The sequence below is a fragment of the Onychostoma macrolepis genome, chromosome 25 (genome assembly GCF_012432095.1).
Source record: "Onychostoma macrolepis isolate SWU-2019 chromosome 25, ASM1243209v1, whole genome shotgun sequence".
Taxonomy (NCBI): domain Eukaryota; kingdom Metazoa; phylum Chordata; class Actinopteri; order Cypriniformes; family Cyprinidae; genus Onychostoma; species Onychostoma macrolepis.
Window position 1 is genome coordinate 22,468,762 of NC_081179.1, and position 25,019 is coordinate 22,493,780.

At 39.9% G+C, this 25,019-nt stretch overlaps 1 long non-coding RNA gene across 1 annotated transcript; it reads left to right on the forward strand.

The window, feature by feature from the left end:
* Positions 1 to 20,229: 20,229 nt before the first annotated feature.
* Positions 20,230 to 24,830, forward strand: LOC131534388 (uncharacterized). Its single transcript, XR_009269343.1, has 3 exons — positions 20,230 to 20,481; positions 20,618 to 21,599; positions 24,322 to 24,830. It is a non-coding gene; the product is annotated as an uncharacterized LOC131534388 (long non-coding RNA).
* The last annotated feature ends 189 nt before the right edge of the window (positions 24,831 to 25,019 follow it).

The window sequence follows — 25,019 nt, forward strand, 5'->3', positions numbered from 1 at the left end:
TTTGTGAAAGTTCTCTTAGCTATCAGATCTCGATGAGGGTAGGCGATACAGGGCAGATTGTGAGGCTGAATGAGCGTCTGAAAGGCTCATCACTGTATGGGACAAGGACAGCTCTGTGATCTCCGGCCCATCTCATTCATACAGACATAAACACATAAACCCCACTCTGCTCAGAGAACAATGACATCAAGCCAGTTATTTTAATACACCCCATTGTGTCTGACGTGCCAGCCTGAGCCCTGGTATCTATTTATTAGTTTTGATACATACATATTCTATTGTTCGCAGCATAAGTCCTGTTTTGTTCGTCCGGGGTGGTCTGGGGTCAGTGCGGTCTGAGCAGACCAGCTGCGAGATCTTAGACTGCCTCATTGTGGAGCTCAGAGCTTCACTGGAGATGTTAATAAGATGTGTCATCTGAAATGTACATTATTCATACAAGTATTGAGACATTTATTTGTTTGTTTGTGCAAATATTTATTTACCCACTTTTGTGCTATTTTAGTATCACTGATATACTATTATATATTTTTTAATATTTTGAATTTTATTTTATATTTATTATTAATTTTATTTTAATTAAAGATTTAGTATTTTTTAAGCTTTTTTTTTTTTTTAATAAGTCTAGTTTTATAATGTAATAATGCAGTTTAAAGTTTTAGTTTTAGTTATTTTACTACTTCAACCATACTCTGAGTTTTAGAGTTTGGTTTACAAGTCTTTCTTCAAAATTAAATAAAAAAAAATAAATGCTGTGTTACTTGCTGTTTCTTTGTGATTTTTTTTTTTTTTTTTTTAATTTACTAGTTTCTGAGTGTTTATTTTTATATAAATTTAATTTAATAATTTCATGTTCATAATCACTCTGGAGTGCTCAAAATTGTGAATATGAATGGGAATATACTTCAGAGATATTTTACTCATAAGAATTTAAGGGGTGCCGTTAATTGTGGCCAATGTGTATTAGAGAAAAACATTTATTTCATAATGATATTTCCCCCCATTTTAAATTCTTATTATCCAATGAAAGGTTAGATTTTTAACAATGCAGATTAATTTTCACAGCCTTCTTTGATCATATTTACCAAGGGTGCCGATATTTTTGGCCATGACTGTATATATATATTATGATTATTTTATTTCAAGTATTATAAAAAATGGTTTTGGTATTTTTAGTTAATGATAATATCAGGCGTGTATCCTGAGTTCATGGGCAGCTAAAAGCACTCAAAAGTCTCTTCAAGGTGAAATGACTGTGAAACAACAGCTAATTTATGATCCCCTGAGCTGATATACATGACTATATGCCAGTGTGTCGCGGTGATAAGATTTCCTTAGCGGCATTAATGAATTTTGATGCTTTGTTGCATTTACATGTGCTGTCTGCTCCTGGCATGGACATATATGTCCCTGAAAATAAATGGCTGTATGTGTACATCTCGCCGACTTATGCAGTTTGCACAAAATATCACAGCTGGGCCGTTTTGGGTCACATGATTTATTGATTAATATTTAGCTTCAAAAAATGACAAGAGGATGATGTATAGCTTTATCTGGCCATCAAAACACTATAAAGAGATGAATAGCCCTGTGACAAAATTGTAAAGGTAAAGGGAGATAAATTAACATATCTATGTTACCAGCAGACACTGATGGGAAGTGTATCAGCTGTAGATGTATGCTAAGCATTTCTCATGCTGAGGCTTTATGACTCTACAGCATGATCATAAAATAAGTGTCATAACATTCCAGGGCTGCTCAGCCATTCAAACATCTAACTAATGCCAAAAATAGACTTTTACTCCCTCTCTAACTCTTATACAATTTAACAGGCTTTTTTGGTACTGTACCATTAAGACTTATATATTTAAATGTGTATATTTAAATGTTATTGGATAATCTCTCTATGCAGGTTTCCTGTCAATAACATGTACACTTCTAGTTGTTCCTTTGTTCTTTCTTCACAAGGATGTGTTCTTGGATTGTTCCCAGCCCTGTGTTTCTAACTTGTCCTTCCTGGAATAGCAAATATGCACATTTTGAAATAGCTGAGCTACTTTTGCCACTGAAAAAAAGTATCTAAGTTAAGCATTACTATTTTTGAACACAGACTGAAAAATGTCCCAATATACCTACATTTTAGGAAAAGTAGAAAAAAAAGTATTTAGGAAAAGTATTTGTAAAATTTACAAATTTAAATACAGTTCACTGCAGTTTCCAGCTGAAATGAACATTAGAGGCAAATTTAATTCCTTTTCACACACATTATGATAACACAGGCATATTATTGACTTATTTTCATGCGGTTACTATGTCATGACCTTAATACACTTTCACCATAGTGCATGATTTGTAAACAAATGAATTTTGACGATAGCATTTCCATATGTATGACTTTTCTGATGTTGTAAACTTGCTCAGTAGCGCACCTGGTACACTCGAGACGCAGAGTGACGGGGTATGAGCCCTGTAATACACCAGTCACAACACAAAGAGTTCAAAGCCTCATAGAACCAAACTAAAGCAGTATGGTTTCTTCAGCAAATGTGTTATTAGGGGTGCAACAGTTCAACTTACGGTTCGGTTTGTATCGCGGTTTTAGACTCACAGTTTTGATGCGGTTCCGTATGTGCTATGTTTAGTGGAAAAACTATATTGTCAAATAAAAAATAAAGAAAATAAGAACAAATAATATAACTACAAGCAACAGCACAAATAAATACAATAGAGCAAAGATACAAATAAAATAAACAGTGCATTTCAAGTTTTGTAGGTAGGTCTAACATTACTTTTTAGGTACAGAAATTCAGTAATCAAGTGTAAAACAACTTTGCATATTTGTCTGTATAAATTAAATATTAATCTTTATTGAAGTTACAAAAGCTATTCAATCAAGAGCAGTGAATGATTTCCTTGTTTTTGCTGTTTGATTAACATTAAAAAAGTGCTGTCACTTTAAGGGAATGCATGGATCCAGTGCACTGATACTGTACTTTCAACTGACTATGGGCCATATTTACTAGCAGCTTATGCAACCGTCTTTTGGTGTTAAAATAGTACTCTCAGGATTTACTGAAGACACGCAGTGAACAATTAGCGCTGAAAAGGCGTGGACACAGTTATTTTTGTGCCCGACCTTATGCATTTGTAGGAGTTTCCATTTCAGACGCACAATTTATGGGAGGAAAGTATTAAAATTAATCATGCAGTGTGATTTACTAACGTTTGTGCAAATTAAATTACTGGCATTTGCGCCATTATTTAACACCCCCAATGTGCGCATTGTCAGTAAATCACCCACAGAATTGTCCCCTCCCATCTGCGCTTTGATGGAATTGGGCTAATTTGCCCTGTTTAGTAATCTGGCCCTTTGTCTTCTAGGAGACTTACCAAGATAGGCATTTTGACATAATTTTTTGAGTGAATTTGTCCAAGAGAATATTTGCGCACTTTCTGAGACATGGATTTGCACGCTTCAAATGAGCGCGCACACAAATCTTCTCACTGCGCGCGAGTTCTCATTCATGTCTTCTGGCTCTTGAATGTTTAAAACTGGCAAGGCTTAAACGAGTTTAGTTTAAACACAAATAGCAACGTGTGCTGTTGATGTCTCACCTGCGCATGTGTGCTGGTCATATTCCAGCATACGGCACTCGCATTGAACAATGAGTGACTGTTTTTGTTTTTCATCGCAGTAAATGTATGTAATGTATTTGGAAGCAAGAATGTGAATCCATCTAAACATATGTATATTAGCCAAACTTTTAGTATGGTTTAGTATGGGTGGTATGCTATTTTCAATCAGATTAGAGATTTAAACTTTTAGCACCACTCAAGGCACATTTCCAAACTTCTGCAATGCATAACCACCAATGTAATAAAACATTGCCAGATTCGTGTTCATCTGTTTTGGATAAAATTGAATGCGCTTTTAGCACCACTTACTGAACATTGTCTTTGAAAGTGTCATGAAAAGAGCAAGAAGCAACATAATGTCATTTTGCTAAATGTCGCCATAGGCACTTTTTTTTTTCAATGGGCCCGGTGTTACAACTTTGATCGCAACACTCTTCATTTTGACAGTTCATTTAAGCTGTAGCCGTTTATATTCAGACAGATGACGGAATTAAAATCAAGAGTGGTTGACTATTTGCCAAGCATTCACAACCCATTCACATTCTTTACTGCACTTTACCTCAAAAGACAGGAACTAATTAGTCTACACTGTGTTATCTGTTCAGTACAGTAGTTCACTGTGAGAAGTGTCCTGCTCTAGTGCGCTGAGCCGTCACGTTTCCTTCCACAGCATTATTAGTTGTTTGGGTTTTCTGGGATAAAACAGAGAGCAGTGTGGGATAATGAAAACCTACCGCTTCATGTTCAAGGCCTGCCTTCTCTTAGAGGAAAACCAACAGCTGAGTCACCACAGAGATGTTGTGTATATCGGAGTAGATGATTCTTTAGCAGATGAAGGAGTGTGTGTGATCTTTATGTGTGTGTGTGTGTGTGTTTGCACGTGTGTTTTAGGGATTAAAATGTCATGTCTCATGACATTTTGTAACAATATTTTATATTTTGTATGTTTAGGCATATTGCTTACATACTATGGATGCCTGTTTCCGCCACTGAATAAAAAAAAATCTAAAAAGGTAATTGCAACTTTTTATCTAACAATTCTGACTTTATTTCTCAGAATTGCAACTTTATTTCTCAGAATTGCAAGTTTATATTATGCAATTAAAAAAAAGTTAGAATTTTGAGCTAAAAAGTTGCAGTTACCTTTTTAAATTTTTATTAAGTGGAGCAAATCAGCTTCCATAAAATTTGTATGGATTTGTAGGTTTGCAGATGTGCTTTCTTTCTTTCTTTTAATAAATCAGTCATTTTATTTGAGTTTGTACAAAATTGCTGCTTCAATATATATATATATATATATATATATATACAGTGGTTTGAAAAAGTGTTGGCCAGATCATCAAACAAATTTAAATATTAATCAAAGATAACACAAGTAAACACAACATGCAGTTTTTAAATTAAGTTTTTTATTATGAAGGGAAAACAAAATCCAAACCCACATGGCCCTGTGTGAAAAGGTGCTTGCCCCCTAAACCTAATAATTGGTTGGGCCACCCTTAGCAGCAACAACTGCAATCAAGTGTTTGCAATACCTTTCAATGAGTCTGTTACAGCGTTGTGGAGGAATTTTGTCCCACTCATCTTTGCAGAATTGTTTTAATTCTAGGGTTTTCGAGCATGAATGGACTGTTTAAGGTCATGCCACAGCATTTCAACTGGATTTAAGTCCAGACTTTGATTTGGCCACTCCAAAACCTTAATTTTGTTTTTCTTGAGACATTCAGAGGTGGACTTGCTGCTGTGTTTGGAATCATTGTCCTGCTGCATAACTCAAGTGCACTTGAGCTTGAGGTCACAAACTGATGGCCGGACATTTCCCTTCAGGATTTTCTGATAGAGAGCAGAATTCATGGTTCCATCAATTATGGCAAGTCGTCCAGGTTCTGATGCTGCAAAGCAGCCTCAGACCATCACACTACCACCACCATGTTTGACTGTTGGTATGATATTCTTTTTATGAAATGCTGTGTTGGTTTTACGCCAGATGTAACGGGACACACACCTTCCAAAAAGTTCAATTTTTGTCGCATCAGTCCACAGAATATTTGCCCAAAAGTCTTGGGGATAATCAAGATATTTTTTTGGCAAATGTGAGACGAGCCTTTGTGTTCTTTTTGGTCAGCAATGGCTTTTGCCTTGGAACTCTCCCATGGATGCTGTTTTTGCCCAGTCTCTTTCTTATTGTTGAATCATGAACACTGACCTTAATTGAGGCAAGCGAGGCCTGCAGTTCTTTAGATGTTGTTCTGGGTTTTTTTATGACCTCCTGGATGAGTCATCTTTGTGCTCTTGGAGTAATTTTGGTAGGCCGGCCACTCCTGGGAAGGTTCACCACTGTTCCAAGTTTTCTCCATTTGTGGATAATGGCTCTGACCATGGTTTTCTGGAGTCCCAAAGCCTTAGAAATGGCTTTATAACCCTTTCCAGACTGATACATGTAAACTATTTTGTTTCTCATCTGTTTATGAATTTCTTAAGATCGGAATGATGTGTTGCTCTTTAAACATGCTTCACTTTGTCAGACAGGTTATATTAAAGTGATTTCTTGATTCAACAGGTCTGGCAGTAATCAGGCCTGGGTTTGGCTAGTGAAATTTAACTCAGCTTTCTAAAATAATGTGGTTTAATCACAGTTCTTTCAAGATTTAATAGGAGGGGGCAAGCAAATGAGAGTGGATGGATGCCAGGTGAATATACTATGGATGTCACGATATTAGAATCTCTTAGCTGATAGTGACTGACGGTTGTCTCTTGCAGGTTATCCAAAGGAGCGGTGGAGCATTGGAACGTCAAATGGTAAGGAACTGTAGGTAAGTAGCAGGTAAGGACTCAGGTAACAATAGCAGTGCTAACTGTAGACTGGACTCTGTGGAGGTGCAGAATGTGCAGGGATATAAGGATATATGCGGTGATGACAGCAGTGACTGAAGATCCCTGACATTACCCCTTCCTCCGGGGGTGGCTCCTGACACCATATTGCGGCGACGGGGCCGGCCATGGCCTCTGGGTGCGGGGCACTCAGGGTGGTCTTGATGGAAGTCGTCAAGCAGTGAGGGGCCACCCAGGACATTTCCTCCGGCCCATATCCTTCCCAGTCGACGAGGTACTCTAGCCTGCCGCCCTGTCGCCATGAATTCAATGTTTCCTTGACTTGGTAGATGGAGGGTAGGAGGAGGCAAGTCCGGGTGCAGTAGGAGAGAAGGGTTTTAGCAGTGAGACGTGGAGTGCGGGATGAATACGATACCGTCCAGGGTGCTCGAGTAGGTAGGTAACCTTGTTGATCTGCCTCTGTATTGTGAAGGGTCCGATGTAGGGGGGACTCAGCTTTCTGCAGGGCAGGCGGAGACGCAGATCCCAGGTGGACAACCAAACCTTATCTCCGGGTTGAAAGGCTGGTGGGGTGGAACGACGGCCATCTGCACAGGCCTTATGTCTCTGCACTGCCCACTGGAGGTGAACGTGAGCTGAGTCCTATACCCTCTGGCTCGCTCGGAACCAGTAGTCCACATCTGGAACCTCTGACGGGTCCTCCATCCAGTTGAAGATCTGGGGCTGGAAACTGAGTATGCATTGGAATGGGGTCAGTCCGGTGGTGTTCTGCTTCAGGGAGTTCTGAGCATACTCAGTCCACGGGAGGAAGTGGCTCCAGCTGTGTTGATCTTCCTGGCAGTATGACCGGAGGTACCGTCTGAGCTCTTGTATCTTTTGCTCAGTCTGGCCGTTTGTCTGAGGATGATACCCGGATGACAAGCTGACCATGACTCCCAGGAGTTTGAAGAATGCCTTCCAGATGTGGGAGATAAACTGCGGAGCCCTGTCCGAGACAATCTCCTCTGGGAGGCTGAAGTTTCAGAAGACATGGTGGAAGAGACATTCTGCGATCTCTAAGGCCGTCGGGAGGCCCTTCAGGGTGATGAGCTTACATGCTTTAGAGAACCGATCTATGGCTACGAGTATACAGGTGTTACCATCTGAACTGGGGAGATCGATGACAAAGTCTACCCCGAGATGGGACCAGGGCCTTTGCAGAACGGGCAATGGGACCAGCTTGCCGGCGGGGAGATGACCAGGAGTCTTGGACATGGCACAGACTGAGCAGCTGCGGACATACCGGATGACATCCCAGGTCATACTGGGCCACCAGTACCGAGCTCGGAGGAGTGAGAAGATTCGCTGGCTGCCTGGATGTCCAGTAAATCATGAACTGAGCCCACAAGGGATTGATGTTGTGATGTTGGGACATAAATCTTCCCTTCTGGGCCTCCCAGTGGAGCTGGGTTGGTGCATGTGGCGGTACGGATGCGTTCAGTGATGTCCCACTGAATAGGGCTGACAATCATGGCTGGAGGGAGGATGGGCTCGCGTCCACTTTTACCACAAATGGACTTTCGGGTCAGGATGACGAAGGATGGGGGCCGTGCTGAAGGCTTGGGCTTACCGCGGAGCATGGAGGTGAGGGGGACTGTAAAGATGCTGCAGTTGTGGAAGAAACGCCAGTAGAAGTTTGAGAATCCCAGTTTTACTACTACTAACACTCGTTTTATGCGCGTTTGGCACCACCTATTGTTGTGGGTGTATTGTTATTGACATGTCAAAGTCTAGACCCTGAATATAAGACGACCGCATTTTTTCAGATGTATTTCCAAGAAAAAAAACATTGTCTTACATTCAGGTCAATATGGTATATATATATATATATATATATATATATATATTAGGGGTGTAACGGTACACAAATATGAAGGTTCGGTATGTACCTCGGTTTTAACATCACGGTTCAGTATGATTATGGTACAGCAGGGGGAAAAACTAAATCTTTTTTTTTTTTTTTTTAAATAAACAGTGGTTTACTGAACAAGTTGCTCTTTCTTTAAATACATTCAGTTATAGTTCAAATTTTCTTAGTGATAAAAATCTACCTCAGCTTATGCTTAAAACTATAGAGAGCCCGTTTACATTATAAGGTTACAATTAGGCCTAACAACTTAACCCAAACTTAAATTTAATTACTATTTATTTATAAATAAATTATCAACACAAAACTTTAAAAAAAAAAAAAGTAAATTGCACATAATGCAGTTTTTAAATTAACTTTCTAGGCTATTTGTTAAAATATATTCAATTACACACTGGCTGTCATTGTCAGGTGCGGGTGAAGGGATGAGCGAGGACTCGCAGGAAGAAAAGGGCTTTATTAGCACAAAATTATAAACAAAAAACAAACAAAAAGTACCCCGTAGGGGAAAACAGACAGACAAGGCTGGACAAGGCTGGGCAGGACACCAGGCACGCACGCACAACATTCGATGACGAACTCGCACGGGACTGCAAACACAAGGAGATTATGTCCTAATGAGGACACCAAAAACAAGACAGGAACATAACACAAGACTAGCACAAACATGAGAACATAAGACAGACAGGGGTCAACACACAGAGACAAGGAAGGGTGGGAGGGAGGGAGGGAAGCCAAGCCAGAGCCAGTAAATAAGCCCAGGAAGTCTTTAGGATGGTCCAGGGTGGGATGGGAGGGTTGAGCCAGGGAGGCTCCAGCAGTTCTGGAGTCCTGGCAGATGGCCAGGGCGGTGCCAGAGGGACAGACCAGGCAGGCTCTAGCGCATCAGGGGTCCCGGCAGGAGACCAGGGTGGGGCCAACAGCTTGGCAAGCAGCAAGGGCGGCCCTGGCAGGACAGGAAGCCATCAGAGCAAGGAGCCATCAGAGCAAGGAGCTTGAGCTTGGGCGGAGCCATCAGAGCAAGGAGCTTGAGCTTGGGCGGAGCCTGCAGGGCAAGGAGCTTGAGCTTGGGCGGAGCCTGCAGGGCAAGGAGCTTGAGTGGAGCTAGCAGGGCAAGGACCTTGAGCTTGGGTGGAGCCAGCAGGGCAAGGACCTTGAGCTTGGGCGGAGCCGGCAGGGCAAGGACCTTGAGCTTGGGCGGAGCCGGCAGGGCAAGGACCTTGAGCTTGGGCGGAGCCGGCAGGGCAAGGACCTTGAGCTTGGGCGGAGCCGGCAGGGCAAGGAACCTGGGTGGAGCCGGCAGAGCAAGGAGCTTGGGCGGCGCTGGCATCAAGGCAAGGAGCATGGGCGGAGCCGGCAGGGCAAGGAGCTTGGGCGGCTCTGGGACGGCCTCCTGGTCAGCAGAGGGCTCTGGAACAGCCTCCAGGCCTTGAAGGGTGGAAGAAGCCTTCTTTCTCCTCCTCCGTCTCCGAGAGCGGGACGCTGCAGCATCATCGGCCACCACTGGGGGCACAGTAGCTTCATCAACCACCACCTGAGGCACACCAGCCTCCTTAGATTAGATTAGATTCAACTTTATTGTCATTACACAAGTACAGGTACAGGGCAACGAAATGCAGTTTAGGTCTAACCAGAAGTGCAATAGTAGCAAGTGCAGTATATACAATGGTTGAATAAGTGCAGGACAAGGATATGTACTGAGTATATGTATAAATATATATAGAAAGATGGTTATTAATATAAACATAATTTACAGGTGAATATGTATAGTGAATAAATATACAGAAATTACAAGTGAATATGTATAGTGAATAAATGTACAGAATTTACAGGTGAATATGTATAGTGAATAAATATACAGAATTTACAGGTGAATGTGTATAGTGAATAAATATACAGATGGCTATTACTATAGGCAGAATTTACAGGTGATATGTACTATCAATATAATATATATACAGATGACTGTTACTATAAACAAGGTGTAAAAGTGCAGTGGAAGTGATTAACTGTACAAAATATTAATGTAAGCATTGATAATGTAACAACAGTCGGCAGTGCAAATGAGCATAGTCCAATTTAGGTATGGTAGTGCAAGATACAAAAGTAAACAGTTGTTACTGTAATAAAATTTACATTCAGTAGTGCAAATAAGGCAGATGTGAGGTAGGAGAGAAGAGTTAATAATATATGAGGAAGTGGATCAACGGGGTAGAGTTCAGTAAAGAGACAGCTCTGGGGAAGAAACTGTTCTTTAGTCTGCTGGTCCTGGTCCGGAGGCACCTGAAACGCCTGCCGGAGGGCAGGAGAGAAAACAGTCTGTGGGCTGGGTGAGAGGAGTCCTTAAGGATGCTGCGAGCTCGATGCAGACAGCGTTTCCTCTGGATGTGTTCGATGGCAGGTAGTGGAGTCCCTGTGATGCGCTGGGCAGTTTTCACCACCCGTTGCAGTGCCTTGCGCTCCGCAACAGAGCAGCTCCCATACCATACTGTGACACAGTTGGTCAGGATGCTTTCTATTGCGCAGCGATAGAAGTTCACCAGGATAGCTGAGGAGAGCTGATTCTTCCTCAGTGTCCTCAGAAAGAAGAGGCGCTGGTGAGCCTTCTTGACCAGGCTGGAGGTGTTGGTTTTCCACAACATGTCCGCCGAGATGTGGATCCCCAGGAACTTGAAACTGGAGACACGCTCAACAGCCATTCCATTGATGTGGATGGTGTCGTGTGCCTCTTGACTCCTTCCTGAAGTCCACGATGAGCTCCTTCGTTTTGGTGGTGTTGAGGAGCAGGTTATTTTCAGTGCACCATGTGGCCAGGTGCTGGATCTCCTCCCTATAGGCAGTCTCATCGTTGTTACTGATGAGGCCAATCACCGTGGTGTCGTCTGCAAACTTGACGATGGAATTAGATCCATACACAGGCTTGCAGTCGGAGGTGAAGAGGGAGTAGAGAAACGGGCTTAGCACACAGCCCTGTGGTACACCAGTGTTAAGTGTGATGGATGTGGAGCAGGTGAATCCTGATCGAACATTCTGGGGTCTGTTGGTCAGGAAGTCCAAAATCCAGTTACACATTGAGGTATTGATGCCCAGGTCTCCAAGTTTGGCTATTAACTTGGTTGGGATGACAGTGTTGAATGCTGAGCTGAAGTCAACAAACAGCATACGTGCATAAGTGTTCTTATTGTCCAGGTGAGTGAGCACAGAGTGCAGTGCCATGGAAACTGCGTCCTCTGTGCTCCTATTGCTACGGTAGGCAAACTGGTGTGAGTCCAATGTGGATGGTAGAGAGTCTTTTAGGTGTTCCAGGACCAGCCGCTCAAAGCACTTCATGACGATGGGTGTGAGTGCTACAGGGCGGTAGTCATTAGGGCACCTCGGACTAGAGTGTTTTGGCACTGGCACAATGGAAGTGCATTTAAAGCATGTTGGTACGGCTGCTTGGGCAAGAGACAGGTTGAAAATGTCTGTAAAACCCCAGCGAGCTGCTCCGCACATGCCCTGAGAACACGACCAGGGATGTTGTCTGGTCCAGCAGCCTTGTGCGCGCTGATCCGGTTCAGTTCCTTGCAGACATCTGTGGAGGAGAGTATGATTGGTGGGTGGTCATCTGAGGGATTGAGCTTGGTGGCAGTTTCTCTGTTGTCTCTTTCAAAGCGAGCATAAAAGTAATTTAGCTCGTTCAGGAAGTTGACATCAGTGGCTGCGGGGTGGAGTGGGTGGGTTTGTAGTCACTGATGGCCTGAATGCCCTGCCACATGCGCCGAGGGTCAGAGTTGGAAAAGTGTCCCTCTATCTTTAGCTTGTAGCAGTGCTTGGCCTTTTGATGCCCCTCTTCAGGTTTGCTCTGGATGTGCTGTAGGCTTGTGCATCTCCTGATCTGAAGGCAGTGTTGCGTGACTTCAACAGGAGTCGCACTTCCTTGTTCATCCAAGGCTTCTGATTTGGATATGTGGTGATCTGTTTCTGGGTTGTAACACTGTCAATGGTGATATTGATATGATCCAATACAGAGGAGGTGTAAGAGTCAATGTCTGTGTGAGCGCCACTGGTGGCTTGAGAAGCAAACATACTCCAGTCTGTGTGTAGAAACCTTTCCTGGAGTGTGGAATCTGCCCCGCAGGCCACACTTTGATGGTCTTCACTGATGGCTTCACACGGTTGATGAGGGGTGCATATTTGGGGTGAGGAACAAAGAAAGGTGATCTGACTGTCCCAGGTGGGGAGGGGTGTCGCAACGTAAGCTCCAGCCATGTTTGTGTAAACATGGTCTAAGGTTTTGTTTCCTCTGGTGTGACAGGAAACATGCTGGTGAAACTTGGGTAGCACTGACTTTAAGTTTGAGTGATTAAAGTCACCTGCAACAATAAAAGCCGCTTCGGGTGATCAGTCTGTTGTTTACTGATGGCTGCGTGAAGTTCTTTCATAGCAAGCTTGGCATCAGCATCCGGGGAATATAGGCTGCAGTTATAATGGTGGAAGTGAACTCCGCGGTAGATAAACGGTCTACATTTAACCATGAGAAACTCAAGGTTAGCTGAACAATGACTCCCAACAATAGCAGAGTTTGTGCACCAAGCTTTGTTAATGTAAATGCACAATCCACCACCTCTGGTCTTACCGGAGCCATCTAATGTTCTATCCGCCCGAGTGTGTGGCGTCCCGCTAGCTCAATAGCGGTGTCCGGTATTCCGCTGTTTAACCAGGTTTCCGTGAAGATTAGGACGTTACAGTTCAAAAGTTTCTTGCTGTGTGTGATGCTGAGTCGAATCTCCTCCATTTTGTTCACTAGCGACCGTACATTGGCAAGGAAAATGCTGGGTAAAGAGAGCCGGTGTGGTGTTAGCCTTAGCTTAGCTCTTAGTCCTCCGCGCTTCCCCCGCCTTTGTTTACGATCTCGACGCCGCCTGCGAGCACTTCCGCCCGGCCGGGTAGGGTGCATAGCCTCGGGTGTCCTAGCGATCTCAGGAAGGAGTCAAGATTGTCCATAAAAGTGTCGGAAATTGCAAACCGATATCCAAAAGCTCACAACGGTGTACGATGTAAAGGCACAACTGTTCTGCACGAACAGGCCCGAGATGAGTAAGAAAAATACCGCAAAATTGCAAAATCTGGAGAGACCCAGAGCCTCGCGATGTACTCGCGCCGCCATCTTGGGTAAAAAAAAAAAAAAAAAAAAGTCTTAGTTAGCTTGGGAACGTGTCAGGAACTCAACAAATTCCCCAAACGTCAGGTGGTCCAGCCCCCTCATCCTCCACCAGTTGAGGGGCTCATCAAGGGCACTATTAAAGAGGTCCTTGAGGGCAGCATCATTAAACCCCAGCCCCTCTGTTGCGTCGCTGAATTCTAGTGCAAATCTCCTCACGTCAGTGCCCTGCTGATGGAGGGAGCTCAGGGCCTTAAACTGGAGAATGCGCTGGTAGAGGGGGCTGGAGAGAGTGGAGGCTGGTGGGCGGCGCAAGCCCTTCCTCCGCTGAGTCCTCATCCTGGCGAGTTCGTTCTGTCAGGTGCGGGTGAAGGGATGAGAGCGAGGACTCACAGGAAGAAAAGGGCTTTATTAGCACAAAATTATAAACAAAAAACAAACAAAAACTACCCCATAGGGGGACAAGGCCGGACAACATTCAATGATGAACTTACACGGGACTGCAAACACAAGGAGATTATAAAGGGAGCAAATGAGGAGGGTGACGAGGTAACACAGGTGGGGCAAATTAACCAATAATCAGGTAACAAGGTGGGTGGGCTCAAGACAAATAGACATGAGAGCACATGGCAGACAGAAAACTAAGACAAAAGCCATGTGCTCACACAAAACAAAAACATAAGCACATAGCCAGCAATACAAATCATCAGCCATGTGCTAAACAGGACGCGAACACGCAGCTAATGAGAATACTCATAAGCCGCGTGTTCACACAAAACATGACAACATGAAAGCACGCAGCCGATGAAAAACAAGCTGCGCGCCAAACAGAACAAGGCAAAACAAGAGAAAGCACGCGGCCGAACCCGAACCGTGTGCCGGACAAAACACAACGCATACGGACAGAGGAGCGCACGTCCCGAGCAAACTCGAAACCGCACGCTCCCACAGCAAAACAGACCTGGAACATGAGTGTCATGTGAACATTAATTTAAGCATACATGAAATAATTAAGACTAACAGTCTACTGAAAAGGCGTACTGAACCGAAAGACCCGTACCGAAACAGTTCGGTACACCCCTAATATATATATATATATATACATATATATGCGTATGTATGTATGTATGCATGTATTTATTTATTTATTCTTTTTTTTTTCTTTTTTCTTTTTTTTTTTTTTGGGTGCACCAGCCAATGGCATGTGCAACTAAGAAAAAATAAGTACAGTCCATAATAATTGTTGGTCCATGAGCTCAGATTATTGTGTTTTATTTACTCACCAAAACAATTTTGTTAATTTTTTGATGCTGTACAAAATAGGTCCTTCAAGTACTTCTGCTTGTAAATTTTTACTTAAAAGCAAAATTGTAATCATGACTGCTTAAGTGAATTTAGTCAGAATAAATTAAACTACTGTAGTTTTAGTCATTAAACAATTTTGCATTTCAATTGAATTGTTTTTTTGTTTTTTTTTGCTTACTGACCACAACATTATATTTTAAGTGTTAATACAATTTAATTTAAATAATAAAATAAAATGGCAATTAGCTGTGTAATTGATGTTTTATCTGCGCATCTCAGAAAATCATGGGAATGTAGATTGGCGAACACATCACCTCAAAAAGCTAAATGAAAGGTATTTTTATGGCAAGTTTTATCGCAGTAATAAACAAAAAGCAAACTAAATTTTATTGTCAACAATCACAACCTAAATTAATACCAATTAGTTTACGTCAAGTTTTATTTATTTATTTTTTATTTTTGGACACGGTGAATCCTGGCATGTTGCTGTTGCATGCAAATATAGACCAAAACAAGTATGGATGTGGACGACTTTCCTGTGTGAAAGGTAGCAAACTTACTGGCAAATGCAAATGACGTACTCAAACTGTCTCATCCATTTTTTTTTTTCATTTATTGCAAATCAATGAAAAACAATGTTTGTTGACATGTTGTCAAGAGTTTTAACATGTATTGATGAACAATATACAATAAGACTAGAAACATCTATTGGAAAAGCAAAGGGAGATGTAAAATAGAACATATGGAAATTTTGACTTGAAATCCTCATGATCATAATAACTTTTTTTGGGGAGAAATTCGAGATTCATACGGTAGCTAAGTGAAACTGAAAGGCAGTCACACCAGCTTAGTGTGAACCAGTATAAAAACGTAAGGATTTCTCAAACATTGACTTGCCGCACACATGCCGGGGCAGCGGTAGCCACAGGCACTTTAAAATGCTTTATTAACATGTATAGAGGCAAATATCGTCTCTGTGAAGTCGAGGAGATCAGGTGTGCTGCGTATGATATGAGGCCGCAATGACAAGGCTTGATATTTATTCAGACAGGCAGGAGTCCCATCAGCCCCTGCAGCCAGGATCATCCGCACATATATTACTGTCAATGCCAGGTACACCCTGAAAACTACAAGCACCTTTTGTCATAGAGACTTGAAGACCTGGACTGTCCCTCCTGGGCATGCTGATATGAGAATTAGTTCTTAATGATAAAACATGCATAATTTTTGGAGGTTTTCTTGAACATATCTGGTAAAAATCGTGGTTTTTGTATTGTAGAATGCTCATGGCCTAAAACAATGGGTGCTGTTGACTAAGGCAACACAAAATATGCATTTTCACGAGTTGGGATGTCGCGTTAAAATTGCCTGCCAAATTTTATTATCAGGAGATATGTGGTCATAATTCTGAGATATGTCTGGAGGAAGCATAGAGACACATTGTCTTTATCCTTGACCCCAGACTAAGGCAAAAATGTAACAAAAGACCGTAGACAGCATATTTAATTTGATGTGAACAAGTCTGTGAGTGACAGACGTACAGTCCATTCAGTATGTTATGCTGCTGTGAAACATTGTTCAAAAAATATTTAATGGATCCTTTCAAACAAACAAACAAAAACACTTGGTTGTGAAAATTTGATGCAAAAATAAAAAGTAAAAAAAAGAAAGAAATTAAAGTGGAACTGGGGTGCACATAAAATGCATAGAATAATCTCTCTCTCTCTCTCTCTCTCTCTCTGTGTCTTTCTATCTATCTATCTATCTACCTATCTATCTATCTTCTGTCTATCTATCTATCTATCTATCTATCTATCTATCTATCTATCTATCTATCTGTCTGTCTGTCTGTCTGTCTGTCTGTCATCTATCTATCTATCTATCTATCTATCTATCTTCTGTCTGTCTATCTATCTATCTATCTATCTTCTGTCTGTCTGTCTGTCTGTCTGTCTATCTATCTTCTATCTATCTATCTATCTATCTATCTATCTATCTATCTATCTATCTATCTTCTGTCTGTCTGTCTGTCTGTCTATCTATCGTCTGTCTATCTATCTATCTATCTATCTATCTATCTATCTATCTTCTGTCTGTCTGTCTATCTATCTATCTATCTATCTATCTTCTGTCTGTCTGTCTGTCTGTCTGTCTGTCTGTCTGTCTATCTATCTATCTATCTATCTATCTATCTATCTATCTACCTACCTACCTACCTACCTGACTGTCTGTCTGTCTGTCTATCTATCTTCTATCTATCTATCTATCTATCTATCTATCTATCTATCTATCTATCTATCTTCTGTCTGTCTGTCTATCTATCTATCGTCTGTCTATCTATCTATCTATCTATCTATCTTCTATCTATCTATCTATCTATCTTCTGTCTGTCTGTCTGTCTGTCTATCTATCTATCTATCTATCTATCTATCTATCTTCTGTCTGTCTGTCTGTCTGTCTGTCTGTCTGTCTGTCTATCTATCTATCTATCTATCTATCTATCTATCTATCTACCTACCTACCTACCTACCTACCTCACTGTCTGTCTGTCTGTCTGTCTGTCTATCTATCTTCTATCTATCTATCTATCTATCTATCTATCTATCTATCTATCTATCTATCTTCTGTCTGTCTGTCTGTCTGTCTGTCTGTCTGTCTATCTATCTATCTATCTATCTATCTATCTTCTGTCTGTCTGTCTGTCTGTCTGTCTGTCTGTCTATCTATCTATCTATCTATCTATCTATCTATCTATCTATCTATCTATCTATCTATCTATCTATCTACCTACCTACCTACCTGACTGTCTGTCTGTCTGTCTATCTATCCCATCAAATGGGCAATAGAGCACGTGTATCAACATCTCACTGCTTAAATCTTTTCCTCCTCCATGTCATGCCTGTCAAGAAGCGCTCAAACATCATCATTTCATTGACAGATCTGCCCCGGCGCAATTTGCCCCTCCCAGGCTTCATGTCACCTCGTGTGCTGCGATTGTTTGGTGTTTTGTGATTCTAATGTGGCCTGTGCTGGAGAGGCACTGACCTGAGGTGATTATGACGCTGATGTGTGTGGATATAGACGCACACCGGAGAGAAGAGTTCTGACAGATTCATGTCCATTTCAGCTGTCCACACCGCTCACATATGAATGCACACAGGAGCTCTTAATATAAACGCTTTACATGATTCACGAGGCTCCTCTCAACGCAAGTGCCGTGCAGCACTTTGACCTTCTTGATGTGAAAAGTGTTGCAGAAAGCATCGCAGAATAGTTATTTTCCACGCCAAAGAAATATTTAAGGCCCATTCACACAAAGAACAATAACTATATTAGCATCCACACCAACGCACAATAATGTTCTGTTTATTCTAAGCTCCTGCTGTTTTAAATGCTCAAACTCTTTAAATCTGAGTGGATTCTGATTGACTGTCAATGTTTTATCATTCATTACCTGAAAAAATAAAGGAAGATTCTAAAAGTGATATTGTTATCGTTACAGTTGTGGTGTTTACCTTATCCTCAAAGAATTAGAAAGAACTACTATTAAAACTTTATAGTTATAGTTGTCATCTTTAGCTTAAGCAGGGCTAAGTATTTCATAATTATTTGTGCTTTGTTTTCCAGTAAAAGTATTCAATTAAAATTAGAGGGAGGAAAAAAAAACACAAAAAAAACTTGCCAGTGGGGTATGAAAAATAAACAATTCAAGATTAAAAATTTTAAAAATAGGTTGTACTGTCTTAAACATTTTTTTCTTGAAATGGAATATTAATACAACAACCTAATAAAAAGTGACTGAAAAGCTGTATGTTGGCTATTTTACTGATTCAGATCAGGGCTATTACTTAATATTGTTAAATAAACTAAATGTTAAATTAAATAATATAAAATTAAATACAAAAGAACTTTATTATTTCAGCTAGTTTCTCAAAGCAACATTTCTCATTTCCATTTAGTTTAACTTACTAAAATACTGTATACGTCAAAACATACTAAAATACTAAAACCATTGTTATTAGATTAACTTACTCATTAAATAATTTATTTATTAAAACAACTAAAACTAAAACTGAAATAAAATTAATAAAAAACATTATGTTTAAACAACAACAAAACATAAAACATAAAAATGAAATTAAAACCAAATTAAAGTAGTAAGTAGCTCTGCCTACAGCAAAATTTCATTGATCCAAAGTTTCATTTTGCATACCAATATTTATAACATCAAATATAATTTAATAACAAACCTTTTACTGTACTTCTGTCCCATCATTCTGCATTTTTGCTTTCATGTGAGGACAAATGTTCTGAAAATATCTGCATCACGCCTGGTTATGGTAATGGTAACATTTTAAATTTGCAATGCTGCTTCTTAAGCAGTGTAAATGAAGTGTTAATAACTTATTGAAATGTAAACACACATGACTTGTTTTACTTTGACGGACCAAATAGCATAACTACACTGAATCCGACCAGCTATGAGAGCACCTAAATGACCTCATAGCAATGACACTTGGATGAAGGCAGCTAATTACAGGAATACAGACACAAAGAGGCATGAGGCCATTCATCACCGCAATACATCCTCTCTCTCTGCATCGCAACGCTGCTCATATCACACTTTATTAGGCCACAGATGCACTGGCATTTACAAATGACTGCTGTCTATGGAAAACAGCACATTTGCCTATATTTCCGCATACATTTCTGGGGTTTGATTCAGTGTCAAGGAGAGCTGCTCTCCATAGCTGTCGTATTCGCAGAGATTAGTCAGATAAGCACTGTTTTATTCAGTTCACTGCTCTTTGACACACAGCTATAAACACACACCATAGATCTTGAAGGAGCTGGAGAATGAAAACATATTTAGACTATGTTTGAAATATCTTTAACAAATCGTTCAAGGTTAATAGGGCAGTTCCGATAAAGAAGATAATTTGAAAACTGTCCAAAACTGTTTTGGACCCCATTGAATTACATTGTACAGACACAAATGTCCATTTTTTGGGTGGACTATCCCTTTAACATCATATTTTGAGTTTAGTCTGAGATGTAATTTATGGCAAAAGTTTCCTAATTTATCTGATGTATTAATAAATCAATTCAATTTCCATAAATAAAATCATATTTCATAATTATAAGAATATTAATCCTTCTTATACTTTTTATATTTCCTAGATTAAACATTTGTGGCACAGATGTGAATAAGATCTCATCATAATATAGAGTTGGGGTAACAACCTATAAAAATAGCACAAGTAAACCACGTCACTCCAGTCCATCAGTTAATGTCTTGTCAAGCCAAAATCTGTGTTGTAAGAAACAAATCCATCATTAAGACATTTCAATTTTTAACTCAAACTGTTGCAGTCTGTCAGTCATATAATTGCAGTCAATGGGGCTCACGGATTTGAGAGAGAGAGAAAAAAAAAAACATACACAGACAAAACCAAATTAAACTCTATCTCTCAAATGGACCATTGACACTCTGTCTACAATCTCAATTGGGAGTGTCAATGTTCCATTTGAGAGATAGGTGGCGGTAATGCACTTATAAGTCTGCGATCCGCCATAAAGCAAGAAGAAGAAGAAGACGTGTCACGCTCCGGATGTTGTGCACGCGCTCAGGACAGTTGGACCGTGTGGTGGATCAGAGGTAAAAAATGATAAAAATACTGTTCAGTTTCTTGCACAGACCGATCGTTTCATGTCTTTAGACCTCAATGTATCATCACGAGCCACAGGGTTTAATTTGGTTTTGTCTGTGTATGTTTTTTTTTTCTCTCTCAAAGCCGTGGAGCCCATTGACTGCAGTTATATGACTGACAACAGTTTGAGTTAAAAATCTTCGTTTGTGTTCTACTGAAGAAACAAAGTCACCTACATCTTGGATGCCCTGGGGGTAAGCAGATAAACATCAAATTTTCATTTTTGGGTGAACTATCCCTTTAAATCATTGTTTTCACAAGTGAAAAAGTCATTCACTCCAGCATCCACTTGATGCAACGGCAGCCACAGGACAACGGCTCCAGTGCACTCACCACACACCAGCTACAGGTGGAGAGGAGAGAGAGTCATAGAGCCAATCAAGTGGATGGGGATTATTAGGAGGCCATGATCGACAAGGGCCACTGGAGGGAATATGGCCAGGACACCAGGGTTACACCCACACTCTTTAAGTGCCATGGGATTTTTAATGACCACAGAGAGTCAGGACCTTGGTTTAACGTCTCATCCGAAAGACGGTGCTTTTTTTTTTTTTTTACAGTATAGTGTCCCCATCATAATACTGGGGTATTAGGACCCACACAGACCACAGGGTGAGCACCCCCTGCTGGTCTCACTAACACCTCTTCCAACAGCTACCTAGTTTTCCCAGGAGGTCTCCCATCCGGGTACTGACCAGCTCAACCCTGCTTAGCTTCAGTGGGCAACCGGTCTTGGGCTGCAGGGTGATATGGCTGTATGTACATCGTTTTCATTTGTCATACGTCTTCTAGCAACAATGCACATGTTTCTGTGTGAGTTATGTTTAGAAGTCTGGTAGTGTGTGATCCTGCTTTAGTGTATGATGCCCAATTTTTCCCATGTAATGCTTTACAAAATCGGCAAGTTTATGATGCCTAGTGTTTTAAAATCTGTTGTGATTCTAAAAGTTCTGTAGTGTATTGCAGCATTTAGAGACATTCAACGTCCAAGAGATCAACAAGAACAACTCAGCAACCACTCAACATTGTGCTGCCAAGATTTACAAAGGTCACTCATGAACACTAGGTAAAAGTCTACTGTAGTTAATATTTAAATTTCATATTTGACCCTAAAAGTTTCGGCCACAGTTTAGAATAGGGACCAATTCTCACTATTAAGTTGCTTATTAGCATGCATATTATTAACATTTTGGCTGTTTATTAGTATAATATAGCACATATTCTGCTGACCATATTCTACATCCATAATCCCCAATACCTAAACTTAACAATGACCTTGCTGACTATTAATAAGCAGTGAATTAGAAGTTTATTAAATGGTTTGTTAATAGTGAGAACTGGATCTTAAAATACACTGTGACCAATGTTTTTAAAAGACTAAAGTTGAACTGGGAAATATCAAACTGCATAAAGGGTAACACTTTAGAATACTGTTCCGTCGTTAATGAATAATTACACAGGAACAAATGACTAATGCACTATTAACATTGTAGTAACTATTATTAACTAACAATAAATTCTGATTAACGATTTATTAAGTAATAGCGCTAAGCTGAAACTGGTAGTTCACTATTAGCTAACCAATAACTACAATTTTTTTCATATATCCTGAGAACTCCTAAGAGCTACTTTATACAGGTTCATAATTAATGTGAATTATGCATAATGAATAATTAATTCTAAAATGAAGACCGTGGTAACCCACTAATGACTCAAGTATTACCAAATCCTTCTAAATTAAGTACTAATTACTTGGATCAGTATTCTAAAGTGAAAATCATCATAACTTCCTAATATTGACTGATGTCATTGTGAGCTTTTGAGATATATGTAAGGTTTTGGATAGTAATGACTCAAGTGTTACTACATCCTTCTGAAGAAACTACTAATTATTTGGATCAGTATTCTAAAGTGAAGATCACGGTAACCCACTAGTAATGATTTAAGTGTTACCAAATCTAGCTAAATTAATTACTAACCAGGACCTTACAAAAACCTTAAAAGGTTACAATGACTTCCGTCATTACTAGAGAGTTATCACGATCTTCATTTTAGAAAGAATTATACATTATGTATTATTCATATTAATTAACAACCTGTATACAGTAGTTCTTAGTAGTTATTGGGGAGGTATGAAATAATAATAGTTACTGATTAACTAATAGTGAACTACCACATTCGACTAAGCACTATTACTTACTAATTCATTAATCAGAGTTGCTTGTTAGTTACTAGTAGTTACTAGAGTGATAATATTGCATTACTCATGTGTTCTTGTGTAGTTATTCATTAATAATGGAACAGTGTTCTAAAGTGTTACTGCATAAAGTAATAATAAAAGCACTTTAACTACTGAATAATTCACTCCAACTAAATGTCATTAACATAAAATAATTTAATGAAAATTAAATAAGAGTTTTTGAAAAGAGCTAAATGATGATTAATATCAATCAAAGGGTCAGCAAAGCTACTCTACTATAGTACCACCACCATATTTGGGATACAGTCCCCTCTGTGTGTCACAATCAAAAAATGGCAACCTCAGCTGTCCCGTGCATGTTATTCTGATTAACAGGAGCACTACTGATCCCATGGTCATCAAAGAGTCCACACAGCGTTTATGATCAGATATGATCTGAGCCGTACGGATGCCTCGCACAATGCCATAATCACACTGTTATCAATAGTCGGGTTTGGGCTGGATACGTTTAAGCCCTGCTGGAGATTTGGCCGTTGCTCTGTTATTGAATATTTCCATTGTCAGGTCAACAAAAGTGTGATGATCGCAGGCAAAATGCTTACACAGGAAATTCTTTCTTTGCATTGTAAACAGTGGCTGATGTCAGCAGTTTTGAACAGAAATATGTGATGATTGGAAAAGCACTGTTTTGTTCCTCTGTGATGAGTTCTTAGAAAAAGCTGTCCGGCCTGTGGACAGTTCGACGGCTCTTGTGTCATTCTCTGTTTTTCATGTCACTGTCCCTCCTTTAAAACATGAGAAAGGGTTACACATATTTTGCAACCTAATTCAGCTAAATAAGTTATAATATAGCAAGATTCAATTACATAAGAATGATGTTGTTCATTTTTTTTTCTTAATCTAATGTCTGTCTGAAATTCTTGTAATATTGCTAACACAACACAATGCAGTCTCTTTGACGTTAAGTAAAAACATATTTAAATATAAAATAAATGTAAATGAGTGTAGTGCTACTTATATTTCTTGCATGCTGCACTTCTTTTCAAAATGAAAAGAAATAAGAAATTATAGTTTGCATAAGGAAAACATAACCATTACAAGATTTTTTGTAATATTTTCAAATCACATTTAACCCTAAATTGTCTCTACTTCAACATATTGTTAATTTTGAATTATAATGTTTTCGTAATTCTTATTAAATGATTTTCTTTCTTTTGATTTTCATTATTGTTATACAGAACTATATTACAAATTAAAGGCAGTACAACAAATACTGCTCTCATGTATAAATACATATTACTTAAAAGATGTATCATTATTATATTGCATTACAATATGAGAATGACTTTATGTATAGTAATTTGTATTTTCTTTAAAATAACACACCACAGAAAAATAAAGGTCCTATTTTCTTTATGCAACCTATAATGCCTTATACTTTCTTTTGATATTGGGGTAAAATATGACCCAGAAATGCATGCAGATGACAGGTTTTGTGAGTTTCTACTTACTGATGATATGAACTATTTAGCCAAGAAATGGTTTATATGTTATGTGAAATAATTCCATATTGTCATTTTCATTTTAGGAAGAAGTCAAGCCACCATTTTGGCAGCATCCATGTATCTGGGAGATCTGGGGATGTAAAACATCAGTTGAACCCTAGTCACCCATCAGGTCTTTATCCGCCTGCTTACACCTCCAGTGCCTCCCATCTGTTTGAATCAGATATGTATCTGGAGAGCTCTGGACTCCCTTGAGCTTCATTCTAGCTGATTGCTCATTTTATAATGCTAATGGTGGCAGGCGGGATGGTGTTGGGTTCCCGTCAGCTGGTTTCTGCGCTGGGAAGAGTGTCTAATAGACTTTGACAGTTAAGAGGGCAGATCTTATTCACCGAGGGATTTGGTCTGTTGTATTATTGTGGACATTCAGTGGACATATTACTCAACGGATCTCAATGATGTTTTTGGTTATACAGGATGTGTCACTATGGAGGAATAGAACTTGCTGGGAGAGTCCAGCCGAACAGCTCTGCACACAATGGACCACAAGTTTATATGCCCTATTTAGTTTCTTGTTACAATTATTGGATAAAATGAGGAAGATATCTTTGGAGAGACCAAGACTCAATAGGGATCAGCTACCTCTGATCGGGAGCTATGGCAAATACAATTATAAAAGTAACCATATCATAGCACATTAGCTATATGAACAATGATCACAGTAATAAAGACCACGACATTCACAATTTGCTAATAGCACATTTTATCACCTATTAAACAG